At 55.3% G+C, this 19,187-nt stretch overlaps 1 long non-coding RNA gene across 1 annotated transcript; it reads left to right on the top strand.

Annotated features, from left to right (window-relative positions):
• Positions 1-7,228: 7,228 nt before the first annotated feature.
• Positions 7,229-9,340, top strand: LOC147598920 (uncharacterized). Its single transcript, XR_015260134.1, has 2 exons — positions 7,229-7,774; positions 7,806-9,340. It is a non-coding gene; the product is annotated as an uncharacterized LOC147598920 (long non-coding RNA).
• Positions 9,341-19,187: the final 9,847 nt, after the last annotated feature.

Genomic DNA, 19,187 nt, shown 5'->3' with positions numbered 1-19,187 from the left:
AATGTATTTAAAGAAAGAGTGGTCAGGCACGGGAACAGGCTGCCCAGGGAAGTGGTGGAGTCACCATCCCTGGAGGTGTTCAAGGAATGTTTAGACGTGGCACTGCAGGACATGGGTTAGGAGGCATGGTGGTGTTGGGTTGACGGTTGGACTTGATGATCTTGGAGGTCTTTTCCAACCATAATGATTCTATGACTATTGCTAGTCTGTCACATCCCTGGGAGTCCCTGCCCAGACAATTCATGCTGCCTATAACTGTGATGCTTTTCTGGGTGAGATATTAACTTTAGCAAGGAAGGACCTGACGCCAGGGAGCTCCTCGGGCTTCTATGCACCTGCAGCAGGTGAGGACCAGAAGGACGGACACCACAGCTTTGAGTCAAAGAAGTAGGCAAACTCTCCAGGAGAAAGCCAAAGAGCACCATCCCTGAATCGCATCAGGGAACACTGAAACAGTGCTGGCTCCAGAGAGAAATCGGGCCAGATGAAAAGAAGAAACATGATGATGTCAATGCAAATTTGGGCTGAAATGATGTGAGTGAAATCCCCAAAGATGTGATGCCAAGAAAAATAAAACCCAACGGAATGTCAGAAATCCAAATTGCAACAAATAACATAAGGGGGGTGGGGGGAAAAGGAGAAGAAAAGGACTAATAATGTGGAACAGGCAGAAAAAAACACAGGCGAGTGGCATCAGACCATCAAATCCCAACGCCAGCCAGCCACCGGGAAAAAACCCGAAGGAGATGATGAGCGATGCGAGGCAGAACCAGGGCAGAGCAACGCAGTGCAGAGACGGGGCCGCGCGGAGGCACAACGCGCCGGGAGTGACTTGCAAACCAAGCAGCGGCTCAAGGGCAGGAGCAAACTCGGCTGGAGAGCAGAAGGTAAAACTGCAAAGCAGAGCGATGGCAGCTGAGCTCAGACAGCCAGCGCTCCTGGAAACGCAGCTGTGTGAGGCGGATCGACGCTCGGTGACAAAATGCAGAGATGGGACGGGTGCTGGGGACAAGGACCTGGCTCTGTGCACGCTGGGGCGTCGCGACTCCCAGGACAGGGCTTGTGAGGTGCCCTTGCCATGGGGCTGCCGAACGGCACCCACGCTGGCCGCAGCCACCCCAGGGAGCTCGGCCGCCCCGCTCTGCAGATGGGGAAACTGAGGCACGGGGCGGGCAGGCAGCGTGACCTTCAGGTGCCCTCCTTGATGTCCTCCCAACCCTGCTGTCACCCTGAGGCCAGGATGGGAGTGGGAGCATCGCCCAGATGCAGCCCTAATGTCTCCGCCCTGTCCCTGCCGCCCTCCTCCCTCGAAACCTCCGCTTGCCTCTCACTACAGCTGGAAAGCACCTTCTAGACCAAACCTCGAGCTCTCCCTTTGCCCTGATGAGAAGCACCAGTAAGCGCCTGGCCCAAGGTCGGGCAGCACTGGGGAGGTGGGAAGGGCAGTACGGATGCTGGATCCGGCTCCGACTGCTCCTTCCCGCAGCGCCTGTGCCACGAGCACAGCACAAAGCCCTGGATGTTAAATTCATGCTGCGTGCCTCACAATAAACGGAGCTGCGGAGACAATAGCCACCCTGGTACGCTTAGTACATAAATAACTTTAAAACATCAGTATTGTGGAAGGGAAATCTCTGTCACTCCACTGCGGTACTTTTCCATCAACGCCGCGCGTTCCACGGCTGGGCGGGGAGGGACGCGCGGGTGGGAGCAAAGCCAGGCTTGCACGGCCAGGGACGGGCCGATGTGTGCCACTGGGGCGCCGGGGAGGACGCGGTCTCATCTTCCAACAACACCGCCCAAGCTTTTGCTGTTGGGATTTTTGCGGGGTTAGTTTGGCCCCATCACCCTGTAACGAGACGGGGAGAAACCCTCACCCCACCCGTGAGTGGGAATTTGGGCTTTAATGAGGCCCTGGCTCAAAGCAGCAAATATACCAGTTTTTCCTTCTAATTTCATCAGGAAATCTTTGCTCTTGAAGGCCGGCAGTGTGAAAGCTGAGAAGTCACCTGGGAGGGATCGGAACTGATGGGTACAAAGCCCGAGGGAAGCCTCTCCTCCTGCCCATTTTCCTCCTACGCTCTTGCCAGCCAGTTCCTGGGAGGCTCAGGCTCAAGGACACCCCAAAACCATGCAGTCCCCATGCCATTCCCTGCCTCTCACCCTCCTCTCGGTGGGGACAGACTCGGAACAGTGCTACCAGAGCCATTAGTTATGCGGGGAGCGTCACCCTGCAGCGGGACTCGTCCCTCCTCTGTAAATAACTCCTTCCTGCGGCTTCACTTGGAGGATTATTTATATCTGGCATAAATCGTCCTCAGCAGGAGAGTGATAGGAGGCCAGGATGCTCTGGAGAACACCTCAGCATGGGGGACATTGCCCATGTGATGGGGTGGCTCTGGGCTGGGCCAGCCCTTGGGTCCGGGTTCCGGGGCTGAGCCCGCCTGGGATGGATGCTGGGAAAAGGAAAAGCTGCTCACCCTGCCAGGCCCAGACCCAGCTTAAGGGTGGGTTTAGGGGCTGGCAGCGCTCAGCCCTGCCCTCTGGACCTCCTCTCCCCCGCCACGTGCCTTCTGGGGGGCTGCTGCTTGGGTCTCCCCTGGGGTCTGGAGTCTCAGAGCCGGGAGCTTCATCCCCGTGGGTCCCATTGCACCCGAATTTGTTGCTCTTTAGGGAACCACCGGAGACGTGGCTGCCACAGCAGCCAGGGAGGGGTCCGGTGGGGCAGCCTTTACCAGCTGGAAATGACTTCCCTTCTCTTTAAATATGGGGCATTGAGGCTTTTATGCACGGGTGCCTTCTGCAAATTAAAAAAAATAAGCGTGAGGAAAGGAATAAATATTTAAACGGTAAGAAGCCCATTTAGCCTCTCACAAACATCTATATCCCGGAGCAGTTTCTCAGCGAGCAATTTGCGTTTCATTACGAGGAGAGTGGACATGTGCGAGCAAAATCCATCCTTTGTTTATACCTCCAGTGGCCGAGGCGCTGAGCAGCCTTCCCATCTTTTTTACAGCAGCCTCCCAGCAAATCAACCCGCTCCACGGCCCATTAAAGCTTTTAATCTGCCACCTCGGCAACTTGTGGCAGCCGAAACACAAACAAACCTCGCCGAGGCGTTAGGAGGACCCGGGTTTTGGGGAGCGAATCCTGCTGTCAGCGGGGTTTAGTGTGGCGAGGGTCCCGGCAGCAGCATCTCAGCGCCCTCGGGGGCTGCCTCGTCTCTGCGCACGGGGGTGAAGATGCTCCCCAAGCCGGGACCAGACATGGAAGGGGCCATGGACGTGCTTCTCCCATGGCAGCAAACGCCGTGGAGAGACAGTTGCGTATGCCCTGTTGATGGCAACTGGAAGGGTGGCCAGGAGCGGGCAGTGTCTCGGGGCCGTATCTCACAGGGTTTTGGATTTGCCCTTCTTCTGCTTCCCAGCTCCCAAGCAGAGAGCAATGGAGAGGCTCAGGCTGGTGGGGACGGGACCCGACCTGAATCCTGCCCAAGCCCCGACCGCTACAGGGGAAGCAGGAGCTTGACCCTGTTCATCTTCCGCAGCGAGGCGGGAGCAGCAGCACGGCCGGTCCCCAACCCAACCGCGGCCGGTCCTGTCCCCAGCCAACCCCCCGCACCCCGCCAGCGCGGCAGGTAAGAAAATAAAATCCAGCTCACACCAATGCTTTACACCGTGACGTTTCCCAGGCCCTCTGCCCCAAACGAGTGGCCTAATTAGAGCCTGCGACGCAAGGACTGCCCGTGCACGCGTGACACGGGCCCTACGTGCCGCTACGGGCCCGAGGAGGGGACGGCTGGGCTCAATCAGCCCTCCACGGCGAAGGATTAACAGCAGCAATCTTGTTTCCAGCCAACCTCCAGATGATACACCATAATAAGACACATAACAGCCTCTTGGAAAGAAGAAAGTTATAGTTCCCACAGCAACCGTAACTCAGCCGTATTACACACACACATATATATAAAGGCATAAATTTAACAACATATATTTTAATGCAAAGTACCAGCAATGCACATGGGGACAAATAACAGCGGTTGAGGGATCCATAACGTTTGGCTCGCCCCGCCGCTCGAAACCTGGGGGGAGATGAAGCCAGCCCGGTGTGCGGACCCTCTTCCTTCCGCTCCCGCGTTTTGGCGCGGGGACGCGTCTGCGCACACAGACACCCCCGTCCGCATGCCGAGACGTGGTCATCTGCGTGGGAAAGCCGCGTCGCGTGACGGTGCGTCTCATGGGGCGCCGACGACCGGGCGCGAGTGCAGCATGGATTTCTCCTGTTGCTCATCAGGCTGAATGCAGAATGAGATCCTTTCCACAGATTTCTGGGTTGTATTTTTTTTTTTCCCAACCATCCTGTGAAATTGCACAACAGGGATGTAATTCTCTATTACATTTTGTGAAATGGCTCAAAACCATGTCATTTGAGCTCATTTTGCCAGCCGCCTTCCGGAGGCCGGCAGCAAAGCACGCGCGGTGCTTTCCCTGCGAACGCCGCGCAGGTTGCTCCTGACGACTTGCAGGGCACAACTGCAGCGGCAGTAACAGAAAACATCGCGTGGGTGAGCGCTGCTCCTCTCCGGGCCCCTAAAAACGGAGCAGCCTGGCCAGTGGGACTCATCCTGCCTGCACTGTTGCTGCTCTCCCTCCTAGCCATCCAAACCTGTCCTGGAGGAAATTCCTCTGGCTGAGGGAATAGGAGGGATGCATGGAAAAGTGCCTGAAGGGCTGCGAGCATTGGGGTCCTGATGCGGCACAGCTGTGCCCAGGGCTCCTGCTGCTGGGGCAGGTGGGTGCTGGGGGGTGGGAGCAGCCTCATTGTGGGGGCCTCCCGCCCTCTCTTGGGAGATGCATTTAAGCCGAGCCCCCTTACCTCTCACCTGGGCTGGGGGGTGGTTTTCATGCCTCACCAGCACCACAGTCCCTGGGCTTGTCCTCGTTGCTGCAGCTGATGCCACGGTGGGCTGGCTCTGCTCACCTCCCGCAGGTACCGTGGGTGGGCACCGTGGGGGGTCCTGCTGCTCCATGGAGGGTCACTGAGACAGGGAGATGCCCGCTTCCTCTGCTTGTAGCTTTTTGTGCCTGGGCCTTAACTCTGTGTGGCTTCACACCACGGTATTGCGATAACCGGGGTGGAAGCACTGGCTGTGGCTGATGTGGGCCCTGGTACAAATTTGATTGTGTTGCCCCCTCTGCGGCTGCGTTCTGGGGAGGGCCGGTCTGCGCTACCGTGCTTTGCCGTGCTGCTGTGTCCTCTCTCCTGAGATCCAGCGAGGAGGCAGAGCTGGGACTCCTGCAAGTCTGCGTCTTGCGCTGCCTGATTTAAATATACATATTTGTGTGTGTGCTGCTTACAAAGCAAACCCGGCTAATGTCTCCAGCGGGCCAGGGCTTTAGCATGTCCTTTCAGTGGGGATTTGTAGAGTTTGCTATGGTTATTTCCTAAGAACACATTACTCAGGGCTTCGGATGAATAATGTAGGTCCTTGTTCAGCAAGTTACTTAAAAACGTCGAACCTTAAACCACTGAAGTCGATGGATCTGCTTGTGTACTTAAAGTTAGGCACAGGCTTAAGTGCTCCAGTAAATCAGGGCCTTACGGCCCGGTCTGGCACTGCTAATCGGGGCCGCCAGTGTAAAGCGAACAGTATTGACCCGAGGGCGCCTTTGCCTTGGTCAACGCTGCGTCCTGCGAGACAAACACTGACGGTGGTGGCGGTGACAAAACCAAAAAGGTCCGGGTGGCTGGGCTTGCTCCAGCACGCACGGAGCCATCCCAGCCGCCCAGCAGCTTCGCCCCGAAGGCTGAGCTGGACAGATGGGGCGCGATGGGTCTGCTTTGGGTGTTCCCGGCTCAGCGACCTCAGTGGAGCCGGGGATGCAGCTCTGCCCAAGTCAGTGGGAGCATGACATGAAATATTTTGGTCTTATAAAAAATGATTTTAGGGTTTGTTTTCTTTGTTATTTTTTTTTTTTTTTGGCTCGTGTGTGTGCTGCCAATGGGGTGGCGTGGGCAGAGGGACCCCTCGGAGCAGGAGAGCCCCATCTTGGAGTGCAGCCCACGGGCACAGAGCAGAGGCAGTGTTTCAGCAGAGATCTAATTAGCAGCTCTAATTAGCCCCGATTTCCTTGTCACCTGCAGGTCTCAGCTACTGCTCAGGCTGCATTGCAGAGCTAAAACACCAAGGGGCACCTACGGGAGGGGGTTCTCCCGCAGTAAAAGCACCCCAGCTTGGCAGGGAGGGCACAGCCCTTCTCTCCGTTTCCATGTCTCCTGCTCATCCAGCCCTGCTGCTGTGAGCTTTGCTCCCTTTTTTTTTCCCCTTCCCCCCTCCCCCCCGAGCAGCCCTGGGAAGGGATGCTCCCGGACGCCAGCCCATCCTTCCCGGCACGGCTTGCCCCATGCAGCCAAGGGGAAGCAAGAACCAGAGTCGCTCTATCTCAGACCCGTTGGGAAGCGGCTGGGACAAGCAGTGTAGTGGTTGGGATGCTCTTTGGACAACGTGGAGCAGGAGAAGGCAAAGCCAAGCTTAAAGAATATAAACCCATGGTTTTCTTGGTGAGGAGGGAGTCGCAGGCACAGCACAAAGCAGAGGGAGGGTCCCTGCCCCCTTGGAGAGGCGGAGGGGCTCTGGCTGCAGCACTGGGAGCCTGCAGGCAAAAGTCCTCATCTCCTGCTGTGCTTCCTTCCCTGCTCTCTGGAGAGGCTCACGCTTCCCATGATTGCTTGCACAAATTCTTGTGAGCGAGCCAGGAGCTCTCCTCTTGTCTCTTGTAATTACTGTCCCGGCGTTCTCCTTGAGAGAGACCATCTGCTCCTCCTCCATCACCAGTCCTCTTCCCACCTCCCCGGCGTAGCCCTTTCCCCGGGGAACGTGGCTAATCCTGCTGATGGTGCATCTCCCGAGGTCCGGTGCTGCTCGTTACGCTCAATCAGATCAAAAGTGGCTGCTCCATCAGCTGATGCACCAGCCATGAGCTCGGGGGGCTCTGCTGCCTGCCCCCCCCAGCCTCAGACAGGCAAAAAAACCTGAAAAGCCAAGCTCCTCGCTACGAGCAATGGAGCTGGTGACCCCGTACGCCTTTGCCCTGACTCTCTGTGCCTTGCACGGCTGCTAGGTGACCAAGGAGGAGCTGGGAGCACTGGGGTGGCACTGGGGGCTGTTCAGGGGTCTAAGAGCCAAAAAAGCGCTTTTGGGGTCAGAAACAGGGCACATCTTGGAGAGCTTCGGGCTTCCAGGGCAGCAGGGCTGGGCTTCGAGTGGAGGCAGCAGCGCAGGCGGGAAGCGGCACGGCGGTGCGCGGCGCTATTAGTCTCTTGCTTTTAATCAACCGCAAATGAGTCTCTGGGGGCCCATTCCCTCGCTGCGGGATAGCAGGAACTTTCACTGAAGTCAATAGAAGTTACTCGTACCCTCCGGCAGAGCACCGCGGTCCCGGGAAGTTGCTAGGGAGCTGTGATTTATGCTGCATGTCGCAGACTCGACCGAAGCCAGCGCCTGCCTCTTGGTATAATTCAAAACTAAATGTACATTTATATAAAAAAAAAAAACAGTAAAACCATCACATTTTATTAGGGGAGAGCATGCAATAAATTTTTACGTCGAAGCTCCCAGCAGCCAAAGATGAAAAGCATCTTCAGGAAAATCACTGCCATGGAGACAGGCTTTCATCCTGCTGTATCAAGTAGCTCGTTTGTATTTTTAAGGAATCTCATTAGAGCATTAAACGATCTGTAAAGGGTAAAACCTTTTTTTGTTTTTTTTTTTTTGGTTTTTTTTTTTTTTTCCTCTCTCTCTCCAGTGGCTCTGGTGCTGGCCAGGCTTGGAGCTCCTGTGGAGCAGGGGTGGTGGATGTGGTCCCAGGTGTGCGCTGAGCCCTTTGAGGCTCACTCTGCCCTGCAGCCCTGTCCCCGGCCGGTCCTCGGAGCCGGGCACAAGCGCTTGTTGTTTATTCATGCTGGCAAACGCCCTCCTACAAGCCCCTATAAAACCGATTTTCTGTCTCTTCATCAAAATTACAGCCTACAAAAATATACGTATGCCTCCTCCAGAATTTATCCCAAAGCTTTAGCTGGGTATTTATATCTCCACGCTCATGGATGAGCTGCCTGCGAGTCTCCTCCATCGTCCAGCTGGCCCACAGCTTCGCATCGGCGCCAGGGGCCCCGTTTGCCGAGCACCGCGTGCCGACTCCTTGCCGGCGGCTTCCAACCCTGTGGGCTGGGAAACCCGGCTCCTGGCTTTTGCTCCTGCACCCTCCCCCCCGTCCTGCTGTCCTCGCTTTGTTTGCTTTCATGCAAGAGTTCACGAGGCTTTGAGAAGGGCTTCCCAGACTCCGAGCAGCCCTTCTGCTCCAGCTCCTGCTCTCCCTCCCCAAATCCCACTCCATGACTTTGTAAGGCAGTTGTAGGCTGCAAATGAACAATTTTTAAAGACTACCAAGCGCGTAACTTCAGAAATTCTCAAACTGTCCCAAGGCCAGAAATAAAATCTCCACCTGAAGCCATGGGGGTATTTCAATGCGGCATTCTGGGTTTAAAGCCACTTGACAGTTGGCGAGGATGGTTTAAGCATTTACAAGCTACGAGGCTCTCCGTACGAAGGAAGAAATAAAACGGTCAGGACGGTAAGAGAGGAGTGGTTTTGCAGCCGTTTGTCCCTTCAGCTGCATTTCAAGGACATCCGGCACCGCCTGGACTCGAGCGGCTCAGCGCGTGCAGCAGCCCTGCGGAAGAGCCAGGGACCTTCAGCAGCAGGACCATGGGCTGAGGGGACGCGCCGGGAGCGGGGATCAGCCCCGCTGCCAGGAAACCCTTTGGAATAAGCCCCAAAAACTCCCGTTCATCCCGGTCCGGAGCACGCAGTCACCGCATCTCCAGCGACCCGAGGCCACCAGCCCAGAGCCGATCTGCAAACCTCTGTGATATCTCTGTTATCCTCCGTGTCCCGCTTCCCAGCAGCACGCGGCTAATTCCCATAAAAGCTTCCAATTCATTATTTTATAAGAAGATTGGTTTTCACAAATGAGCAGCTTTTAAAAACCTCTGAGCGTACATAATCAGAAGCTTCTGAACTGAGCCAAGGTTGGACACAAAACAAATAAAGGTGTGCGGTTGCTTTGCTTGCACACGTGCTGTATTTCTTAAAAATGAGTATATCACAGAAAATTATCCCTGTCCCTGCACAAGAAGGACTTGCAAAATTTGTGAAGTGCTCCATATTTTTAATGAAGTGTTTCTAAGCCTCTCTTTTTGTGTGTGTGTGAAGAAAAGCTCGGCGGGGAGAGGCTTACCTGTTCATAAATTAGCAGGCAAATTACAGAGGATGTACAGTTTTGTTTTGTTGTTTGGTTTTTTGTTTGTTTTTTTTTTTTTCTCTCACTACGTTTAACTCATGCTTTTAAAATATTTTGAGATGGTGCTCCAGGAGGGGAGATTTGGGTGCCAGACGTGAGGCTGGGACCGGCCAAGCAGCAAACCCAGCGGTGCCCGGCTCGCCTCCATGGCTTCGCTCGGGTCCCTGCCCTGCATCCATAACAGAGAAAGGAGAAGCGTCGCGCCGTCATCAGCTGCCGAAGTGCTGACTGATGGAGCCTGGGAGCACGCACCAAGGGCAGGATCGTTTTAGACGTGGCCTGGATGCTATTTTTTTCCACTGGCTTTTGCTCCCAGGCTCCGTGACACTTGGCCAGGCTGTGAGCCGCTGGCCTTTGGCAGCCTTCGCCCTCCAAACCGCGCGGTCGCCGGCGCTGCCCGTTGCAAAGCTCCGTTCACCGGCGTGTTAGCCTCTCATTAAAAAAGAGGAGGAGGAGGCTGGAAAAAGGAACCTCAATTAAGGGAAGTGAGAGTTAAAACATCAAGAAAAGCTTTTAATTGAAGAGCAGCCCTGCAGGGAAACGCAAAGGCAAGTGGCTCATTTGGCAGTTTCACAGATGGTGGTCATGTCACACTTTTGGGAGAAAGGAGAGGGGAGAAAAGAGCTGGCTGGGGTGGTCAGGAGCTTTGAAGAAGTAGGACGCACGCAGAAGGAACGAGAAGGAAGGGAGAAAGCGCTGCTGCGTGTTGGCTACCAGCTCCCTGTCACCGCCTGCCTCCCAGGGATGGCCCTGTCCCCGGGACCCGGCACGCGGCCCTGGGCGCAGCGGGGCTCCTCACGGTCCCTGCCACACTGAGAAGCCCCGTGTGCCCCGCTGAGTGTGTGCGACTCCCCAGGTTACAGAAGAGTTTCCCCTGTTTAACTCAAAATGGAAAGGAAAAATACCATTTCCTATCAATCGCACCAGGGGTCTCGCAGGCGGCGGCGGCGCAGCAGCCCCAGCCGGTTTGCCGTGCGTGCCCGCGTCCCGCCGTGGCAGCGGGGACCCACGGGAGCAGGATGGCTGCCACAGCCCTGCAGTTTTTTTCTTCCCTGTTTTCGTTGGACTTTTTCTTCTCTTCTTTCCATGCTTTCCTCACTTTTAGAGATCTAGCTTTTTTTTTTTTTTTTTTTTTTTTGTGTTGCCCCCCTTCCCCATCCTGTCCCCGGGAGCTGCCCCAGCCAGCGCAGCATTTTGCACAGAAACGTCTGAGCGTCTCTGTAGTTTATGACCTGGAGGAACAATTAAAGGGAAGTCTGAATCCCTCGTCTACATCCTCACAGAAACCATCCCCAAAGCTCCTTCCCTTAGCAAATGGGGTGGGAATAACTCAGATAATCCTGTATTTTGCCATTTCTGGATTTTAGCGAGCTCAGATTTTTGCTGGCAAGGTTTTACCACTAGTAACTCCTGGTGGGCCCTCAGCATTTGCTCTCTGACATCCCGGATCCCTGATTACCGCTCCCAGGAGACGTTGCCCCTCACAGGATGGAATTGTGATGGCTCTTGCCCAGAAACTCTGAGCTCCCAGGAAGTAATCAACATTTTATTTTCTTTTTCTAGGAGACAGGCACCAGGGTTTAATTTCTCCGGTTAGGAGCACACCGGCACTACTCTGACCCTATGCTTGCTTACGCACAGAGCACAAAGCCAGCACGGGCTCACTGGCGGAAAGCACCTCGAGGAGTGCAAGGCACGGCTCAACCCAGCTTAATCGGCACCAGGAATAAATACTCCGGGAGGAGGGAGCTACAGCCGTGAAAGTCTCGCAGCTCTTGAGATTCACCTGGGTTTTCTCAGCTGCAAATTAGTGGGAAGGGTCATCGGCTGCTCTCCATAGAAAGATGCTTCCCTGAAGGGCACCTCGCAGTGAGGGGGCGGAAACCTTGCAACGGAGGGGTGTGCTTCCTTTGGCAGCACCCGTGCCGGAGCTGAGTTTTCATTGAATTGATTTGCAGGCAGGAGTGTAAATAAAAACGGGACGTTTTACCAATCTCATCTTGTCCCAAGAACCACGAGATCGGTGGAGGATCATGAAGAGTAACACTGAAATTACAGAAATCTCAGGGCAGGCTGGGAGCCAAATCCAATTTGTAGCAAGCCAAATTTTAAGTCATCTTTTCCCTAAAAGCCTTTTCTAGGTTTCATGCTCATTAAATGGAGGGAGGAGAGCTCCATTATCTGACCAAAACTAACCAGTCCGGCTCGGTTCTCAAATTCTGGCTGACACACGCTTACAACAAGGTGTTGAAGAGCAATCTGCAGCAGGGGAGTGATTAGCAAAAATTATTCGGTGAGTAGTTTGGAACAAGGAATAAACTCGAGAAACTTCAGCACTTGTTGGCTGATCACAGGGAAAAAGAAGAGAGAGAACTCGGTGCCTGAATTATTTGTGAGCAGTTAATTACGCCAGCAAGGGATGATGGAAGATAGGCACAGCCGTAAAAATTTTCTGCCTTTTTCCACCTACGCAGTTTTTTTAGATCCACTCAAAATTAATGTGCTGTTCAATATCAGACCCTCTCAAGTGCCAGGTGACTCTGAGCCTAAACACTTTTTGATTTACTACACTGTCCAGTAGTACTGTGCCTTATTTTTTTGGATCTCTCCGAGATGTAAATCAGGTGCAAAGTGAAAGGCTTTGAGAATCCAAGGTCCTGCTTCTGCGGGGGAGGTGACAGCCCTCCCTAGATGACCCTAAACAATTCAAGATGGGACAGAGCTTTCACCATGTAAGCCTAGAAATAATGTGGTCACATGAAACCAGAAAGCAAAATGTAAAGCCAAGGAAGTGGTGAGACAGGAAGATGAGGCACAAAGACCATGAGCTGAGAGCTCCCAAGGACATTTGGGATTGGGAGACATAGGGCCAGGAGAAGCATCTCCCGTCAGGTTTGAGCTTGGCAAACCAAACCTCCCCACGGCCCTGAGCAGGTTTATCCCTGCTCAGCCCCTCGGGATAGGCAATGGGGTGGGTCTCATCCCAGGTACTTGCAGGATTTACACAGCTCTAATTTTCCATCCCACTAAAAACCGCAGATCTCACGGGAAAGCTGCTTTCCCACGAGACTTCCCACTGAATCGTGCACATCCCCAGGGGCCGCAGAGCACCCAGCAAGCTGCGGTATGTGTAGGCTCAGCTAAATCCAGCAGCACACAGGGTATTCCCCGTGGGAGGGGGATGCATTACCTGCTCTTGTGCACACAGCAGCCGCCATTCGAGCAGAGATGAAAACCCTGCTGGGATCAGCGCACCTTTAATTAATGGCAATTTTGCAGAAAATGCTGCACGTCCAAAATGACCCTGTGAAGAATTGAGGCACGCTCTCTCGCTGTGTTTTTTTAATCACATGCATTGAGATTTATTGAGACATCCAGGTCGTGTTTGCTGAGCTTTAGGAGGCTCTTTCTATTACAAATCCATGGATTTCTATGCACCTGGTAATGGATTTCTGATGGAATTTCAAAACTGGAAAGCAGGGTCTCTTCAGGGTATCGCTCTTGGCACCTAAAGAAGAAAAAAAACAGAGAGGGAAAAACTTAATGAAAATATATATTTGTATAAACAATCAATGAAGATCGCGTTTGTGTGTTAAACAACCACCTTGAAATTGGTCTGTCTCAAAGGACTGAGCAATTGCAGCCTGCCTTAGCATGAATGATTTATGACATTCATGAACTTGGCAACTGCATCAGTTTTCCTAAACCTGGCAGCAAACACCACCTGCATATTAAGTGAAGATTTATGATTTATAAAACTCACCTCATTATGCAGAGGAACATGAATTGTCTTATGTGTGCAGTCTATAACTCCCGGGACAGATGAAAAGGCAGCTACGACACACAATTTATGTGTTCTTGCTGCTGAAGCTGGTGAGGGAAAACCAGGCAGAATAACTAGGTCTTTGAGCCGAGTATCTTCAAAGTTGTCCACCTCCCTCTCCCTCCCCCCAGAATGATGCTGTCGCTAAAATTGCCTGCTCTCTTGGAGGAAAAAAAAAAAAAACAGCCTTGCAAAGATTGATGGTGGAGGTCACTCGAATCAGTGTGCTAAATGGTGCTCTGCCTCCAAAACCACAGGGGTAGGAAGCACCTGAGATGCCTCTATAGAAATAACACACTTGGTGTTGAGCTCATTCCTCATATTTTTCCCCACCCTCTCCTTTCTGATCTTTCTCGCCCAGGAATGCAGGTACCCAGCTTCAAGGAGTGAAGAGCTTTGGTCTCAACGAGACTGAAATGTGGCATGTGGTTAGGTGTGGGGCTCACCTTGCCAAGAAAAGACAGAAGCAGAAAGCACGCGAGCCCAGGGTAAGGCTGGTTTCCCTCATTCCGGGTCAGGAGAGCATTTGAGAGGCTTGAAAACAGGCAGGGCTGGTTTTGGCTTGAAAACATCAGGGCTGCTGATGGACTGAAAAAGGAGTGATATGATCCAAGGGGAAAACACCCCCAAGTCAGAATTTACCCCTAATCTAGCACATGAGTTTGAGTTAATTGTGCTTTGTGTGTCTTGTTTCCTCATTTGCTTAAAAAAACCCCACTCAGACAGCAGGTGCCGGTAGAGTTTGAGAGGCAGTGCTGTTGGGAGGCTGTTGGAGGGCCCTGGAGCTCCCTGGTTACTGCTGAGTTACTGGAGGACAGGGACATCCCCTCCTTTGCTGCCCCGGCTCGGGTAGGGCTCCCCAGACTGCACAGGGGTGTCTGTGCCGTCCCCAGGCGCCTGGACACGTGCCCATGGAGCGGTCACTGCAGCGGGGCTGGGACACGGCTGCTGGGGGCCGGGGCGTGATGCCTGCTCGCCCACTGGCCTCGGGCCACTCCTGGGTCCAGCCAGTGGGCTGCAGGCAGGGCACAGGGGCGCAAAGGGGGCATCAGGTTCCTGCTGCGCAGCAGGGCAGCCATGCGCATGGCTCCCTGATCCGGCCAGGCAGCATCTCCCCTGCATCCTCGCCAGAACCACCTCCTTTTGATGGAAGGGATGTGACCCGCGAGCAGCAGATTAGAGCACAGTCACCCGAGCTGGCCCCTCCGCCATGCAGTGTGTTGCTAATTACACCCAGGGGTTTTGGCTTCTCCTGCAGGAGAAAAACATGTGCGAAGACTTTGGGTTTGTAATTGGCTGCAGTGCTGCTGAAATCAATTTAAGCCACCTCCACGCCTGGCCTGGCTGCTTGTGCTTGTCCTGTGCTGCAGTCCTCTCGGCAGGGAATCGGCTTGGGGAAAGCCAGCCTGGAAAAAGGTGAAGGGGTAGAGAGCCCTCCAGCAACCCGGGTCCCCGTGTGACCCTGCAGCCCACCAGTCGATAAACCCTCAGCTCCCAGATGAGTGGGGGCTGCGGGAGCCCCCGGAGATCGAGACATGGAGGTCTTGGATGTGTCCTTCAGCAACAAAGGGGCTGGCTTGCACCAAACACGTCTGAACCCAGGGGTGAGGGTGAGGTTTGGCTGAGCGGGGAAGGCTCAGCAGGAGGAGAGGAGCTGAGGCTGGAGGCAGCTGGGATGTGTTCTCCTGCTGCTGCTTGGTGGGGGGCACAGTTCACTCTTTATTTTCCGCAGTAAAAACCTGCGTTGAAGCTCTTCAAAATATATGCTGGTGCTACTGGGAAGGAGGGAGTCAGGCATGTGAATGATTTTACGGTTTCCTCCTTCATTGTCTCATTGCCAAGGCAGCAGAGAGGAGCGTTTCTTCTGCCTAAGCCCGAATCAGGAATCGTTCTCCTCCAAATGTTACCCTTTTGTTTCACGCCCGTCTCATGAGGCTGATTTCACAATGGAATGGTTGTAACTGTACGTATTAAATAAATTGCAGGCTCTACCTGGGCCAGGTGTGTTGGCAGCGGCTGATCCAACAGGAGCTTCCTGGCACAGCTCCTGCCAGGCAGGGAAGGGTCCTTCTCTCTCAGCTCCGTATTCAGTCAGCACAAAGCAAAGCGCGTTTGCACAGAGGAGCTGCAAGACACCCACAGCAGCGTTGTCACTTACAAAGAAAGGACATGTATTTAGGAAATAACAAAGGAAACAGCAAGTAGGTATCAATGGAGTGATTTATATTGTTTTCAGAATATAAAGCCGTGTTCTTTCTTAACAGACAAAGGCGCTGCCTCGGGACTCACGTGCTGGCTGGGGAGCTCTGCGTCCCCTGAGCTGCGTCAGGAACGGGGAGCGGTGCCTGTGGGCTGCTGGGTACAAATGCAGAAAGCAGGTCAAACTAGCACGGGTAAAGGGACAGGGGGAAACGGGCGCTGCGAGGAACCGGCTCGCAGGGATCACTGTGGTAACGCACTCTTGTGATGGCCTGGAGGAGGGAGTACCGAGCGCTCGAAGTTCCCAGGGCTGAAATTTGGTGGCTCTGCAAATATCAGAGGGGCAAGAAGAGCGGAGAGGCTGGGGAGGGCAGGAGGTGAGCAGCGAGGGAGAGACTCATGCCAGCAGAGGCATGCATGTCTCCAGGGAGCGATCCTTCCAGAGCCATTTAATGAGGGAGAAATTAGGGAAGCAGAAATGGGGAAACACATTTGGGTCCCGCGCTGGGATGCTGGAGGGTACGTGGGAGAGCGGATGGGCCTATTCCAAGGCAGCGGGCCAGAGCAGAGGGCTGGTGTGTGCCGGAAAACCCCGCCGTGGGCCAGGGGGAGAGGGTGAATCCAGCCCTGCTCAGCCGAGGGGGGACGTGAATCCTTAACGGAGGCCAGCTGGCTGAGCCCTGTCAGCCTTCCCACCGCGGTGCAGCTTGGCCATGGGTGATCTTCCAGCCAGCCTGTCCTCTCTGCAGGGCCAAGGCCAGAGCCGCAGCCGCTTCAGTTCAGGGTAAAAAAAAAAAAAAAAAAAAAAAAAAAATCTGCAGAGTAAAGCATTTGGAAGTTTTCATTTGTAACACGCTAATTGCCCTCATTATTACGGTTCCTGGAGGCACCTCAGATCCTTGCTACGGCAGCTGCAGTGGTGCAGGGGTGAGACGCCGTTTGCCGCTCCCTCCGGTCGCCCGCGTCCTCAGCTGAGTGACGGGTCTCTGCCACGTGCGCTGGAGGAAGACGGACTGGTGAGCTGCTGGCAGGCTCGCAGGCAGCCTCCGTAACTGTCTTGTTGCTGGTTTGTTGCTTCTGTGCCGCTTTCTGATTTATTCTGCGATGCTCTACAAGCTGATGCTTGTTGTCAGCCGCGCTGGAATCGTGGAGAAACGAGGGAAGTCTGGAAGGATGCTGTGGGGTCAACCAGCTCTGTGTTGAATGCCCACCCCAAACCCTCACGTCCCTGCTGTGATCCCCCCGAGATAATTACCAAGCATCTGGCTGGCAGTTCATTACAGCACTGGTGCATATGAGGGATTAAATATCCAAGCTAAAGAGAAATGCCACCTCTGCAAATAGGAGGGCTTATTTTTGCCCTCCTGCCCTCCTCTCATGGCTTCTGTATGCTGCAGCCCGCCTTTCCCCCAGCCAGCCCTTCGCTAAGCGTTGGAGATAACCCTGAACTCAAACGCGACCTTCTCGGGCACCCTGCGCGCGGTGGGACTTGGTTTGCGATTCACCCCGACTCAGGGCGCAGGCTGACGCCACGCTGCGTTTGACCCATCACTGCTTTTTCTATCAGGCTCCGTGTCAGTGAGCAGGAAAGCGACTGAAGCGCAGCTTTTTTTGGCAGCTGCCTCCACAAACCTTTTCACACCGGGTCACCTAAAGCCGCGCCGTCACCGCTCAGGGTAACTCCACGGCACGCAGGCGCCAGAGAGCAGGAGCTGCCCCCAAATCCCTGGAATAACGAAGGGGGGGAAGCTAACGCAGAGCTCCCCACAGGCCTTGTCTCGCTGCCTGCCTGAGACGCTTCTTCCGCTGAAAACTGCGTGTAACCTCCTCACATTTTTGCCGTTGACAGCGACATCCTTCTGAGGTGCCTACAGAGCTGACGAACACGGCTTTGTAGGAAAGGCGTTACAGCCCGGCGCTGCTCCCACGGGAGTCAAGCAAACGCTCCGCTGTTATCTCGGCGGGAGCGGGGCCGGGACATCCACGTGGAGCCCTGCGTGCGCAGCTGCCGAAGGGCTGCCCCGCCGCGAGACCAGCCTCTGCAGTGCTTCAAAGCAGCCTCGCGGCTGGCAACGGTTAACGGGAAGGAAATTAATTGGGTCCCCACAGGGCAGCTCCTTCGCACCGTTTCTGCGCTGCGGGCAGCTGGTGCCGGCTCCTCAGCGCAGATCGTCCCGGAGGAACCATATCGCCCTGCCTCCAGCCCCCTCCCAGTTTTTCCCCCTTCCCTAGGAAGGCTCCAGGGCAGGGCTCAGGGGCCGATCCTACCTGATGCAGAGCTTCCTCTGGGTGACTTGAAGCCAGCAAGCTGAAAGCTCTGGATCTCTCACCCCCCTGAGCACCAACGGGAAAAAAATAAGGGTAATTTGAAGGGGAGACTGGACTCGTGTCCTGGCTTTTCACCGGGGAGTTCCGAGGGCCCTCGCTGCCTGGAGTTTGTGGTGCCTGGAAGGCGCACACCCAGGCAGACACCTAAAGTCAGCCGGACCCCAGGGCTGCTGCAGGTCACATCTGCCGTCTCACAAGCAGCCGGAGGGGGATTTTGAGAGTTGCAGAGCAGGAGGATTTCCTCTTTCTGTTGTTTTTACCACCGCTGCGCTCTGCTGAAACAGATTTGCCTGTTGCGCTGTCGGTAGCTGTCTGAGGGGCTCCTGTCGCAGCCCGGGGTTTGCTGCAGGACGGGACAGCCTCTCGCCTCCGAGGTGAAAGGGCAGCAGGAAGGAGCGGCACAGGGGCAGCTCCCAGAGAGCTGCTTCTAAACGCGTTAGTGTTTTAATCGCAGCCTTGCCAAGACTTGGGAGTTGTCAGTGACGTGAATTAAGCTGTCATTCTCCCAGGATTATGATTCACAGGAGCGGCCTGAAAGCAGCGCTAGCACGGCCGGCTGCTGCCCCTTTCTGGCGATTGCGGAGGGTGACACTCGTACCTACCCTCCCGCCTTGCTGGGTTAGAGGCGGCCCACCGCGAGACTTCGTATTTACTGAAGCAAAGACGCCTGAGGGAGGAACTCAGGTTCTTGTGAGCCACGCAGAAACGATCTGACTGAAGGGTTATGAGAGCGTGTGCTAATCCCGGCTCAGTTCCACCGGCTGGTATTTACTGGGCCCCGGGGACCACTCCTCACCCTACAGAACGAGCCGTGAGGGGACAGAGGCCGGCCAGCCCCGCCTCTCCCCACGGCCAGAGCCCAAACCCACGGCACTGGCAGGCAAAGGCAGCCTCAGCCTCCACCGCCTCTTCCAGAGCGCCAGCAGCGGGTGAAACGACGAGCGTCCCTTGACAACCTACAAGCCAGGCTTGTCAGGCAGGGAGCGCGTGTCAGCAGCACGCCAAGGCCGGGCTCCGTGCCGTCCGCTGCCAGAGGCGCTGAGCCGAACGCGCCTTTGGGAGAAGGGGGTAAACCTGGCAGGACTGGGGAGCAGACCAGGCCGCGCTGCAGCCAGAGGCCCAAACGGGTACAGCCTCGGTGCCGGCGGGGCCTCCAGCAGCCCCGGGAGCCGTGTGCAAGCTCCTGCCTGCAGGGGAAGGCCTGGGGCCGGGCCGTGTCCCACGCTCCGCGGCACCGGGACCGGTTTCAGCCGACGGACGAGGCCCGCCGCGGCCCCGCACACGGACAGCCGGCAGCGTACACGACTGCGCATGCGCGCGCGCCGCGGCCCCGCCTGCGCAGCCGCAGATAAACTGGCCCGACGCGCGCCCTCCCTGCGCATGCGGCGTCCCACGGCGAGAAGCGCATGCGCGCCGCGCGCCCTGACGCAAGGCCGCTGCAATCGCCCTGCGCTTTATCCTGTCCGACCTTGAGTGCG

Source organism: Chlamydotis macqueenii, chromosome 14 (genome assembly GCF_036417535.1).
Source record: "Chlamydotis macqueenii isolate bChlMac1 chromosome 14, bChlMac1.mat, whole genome shotgun sequence".
Lineage (NCBI taxonomy): Eukaryota > Metazoa > Chordata > Aves > Otidiformes > Otididae > Chlamydotis > Chlamydotis macqueenii.
This window is presented reverse-complemented; position numbering and strand designations above follow the sequence as displayed.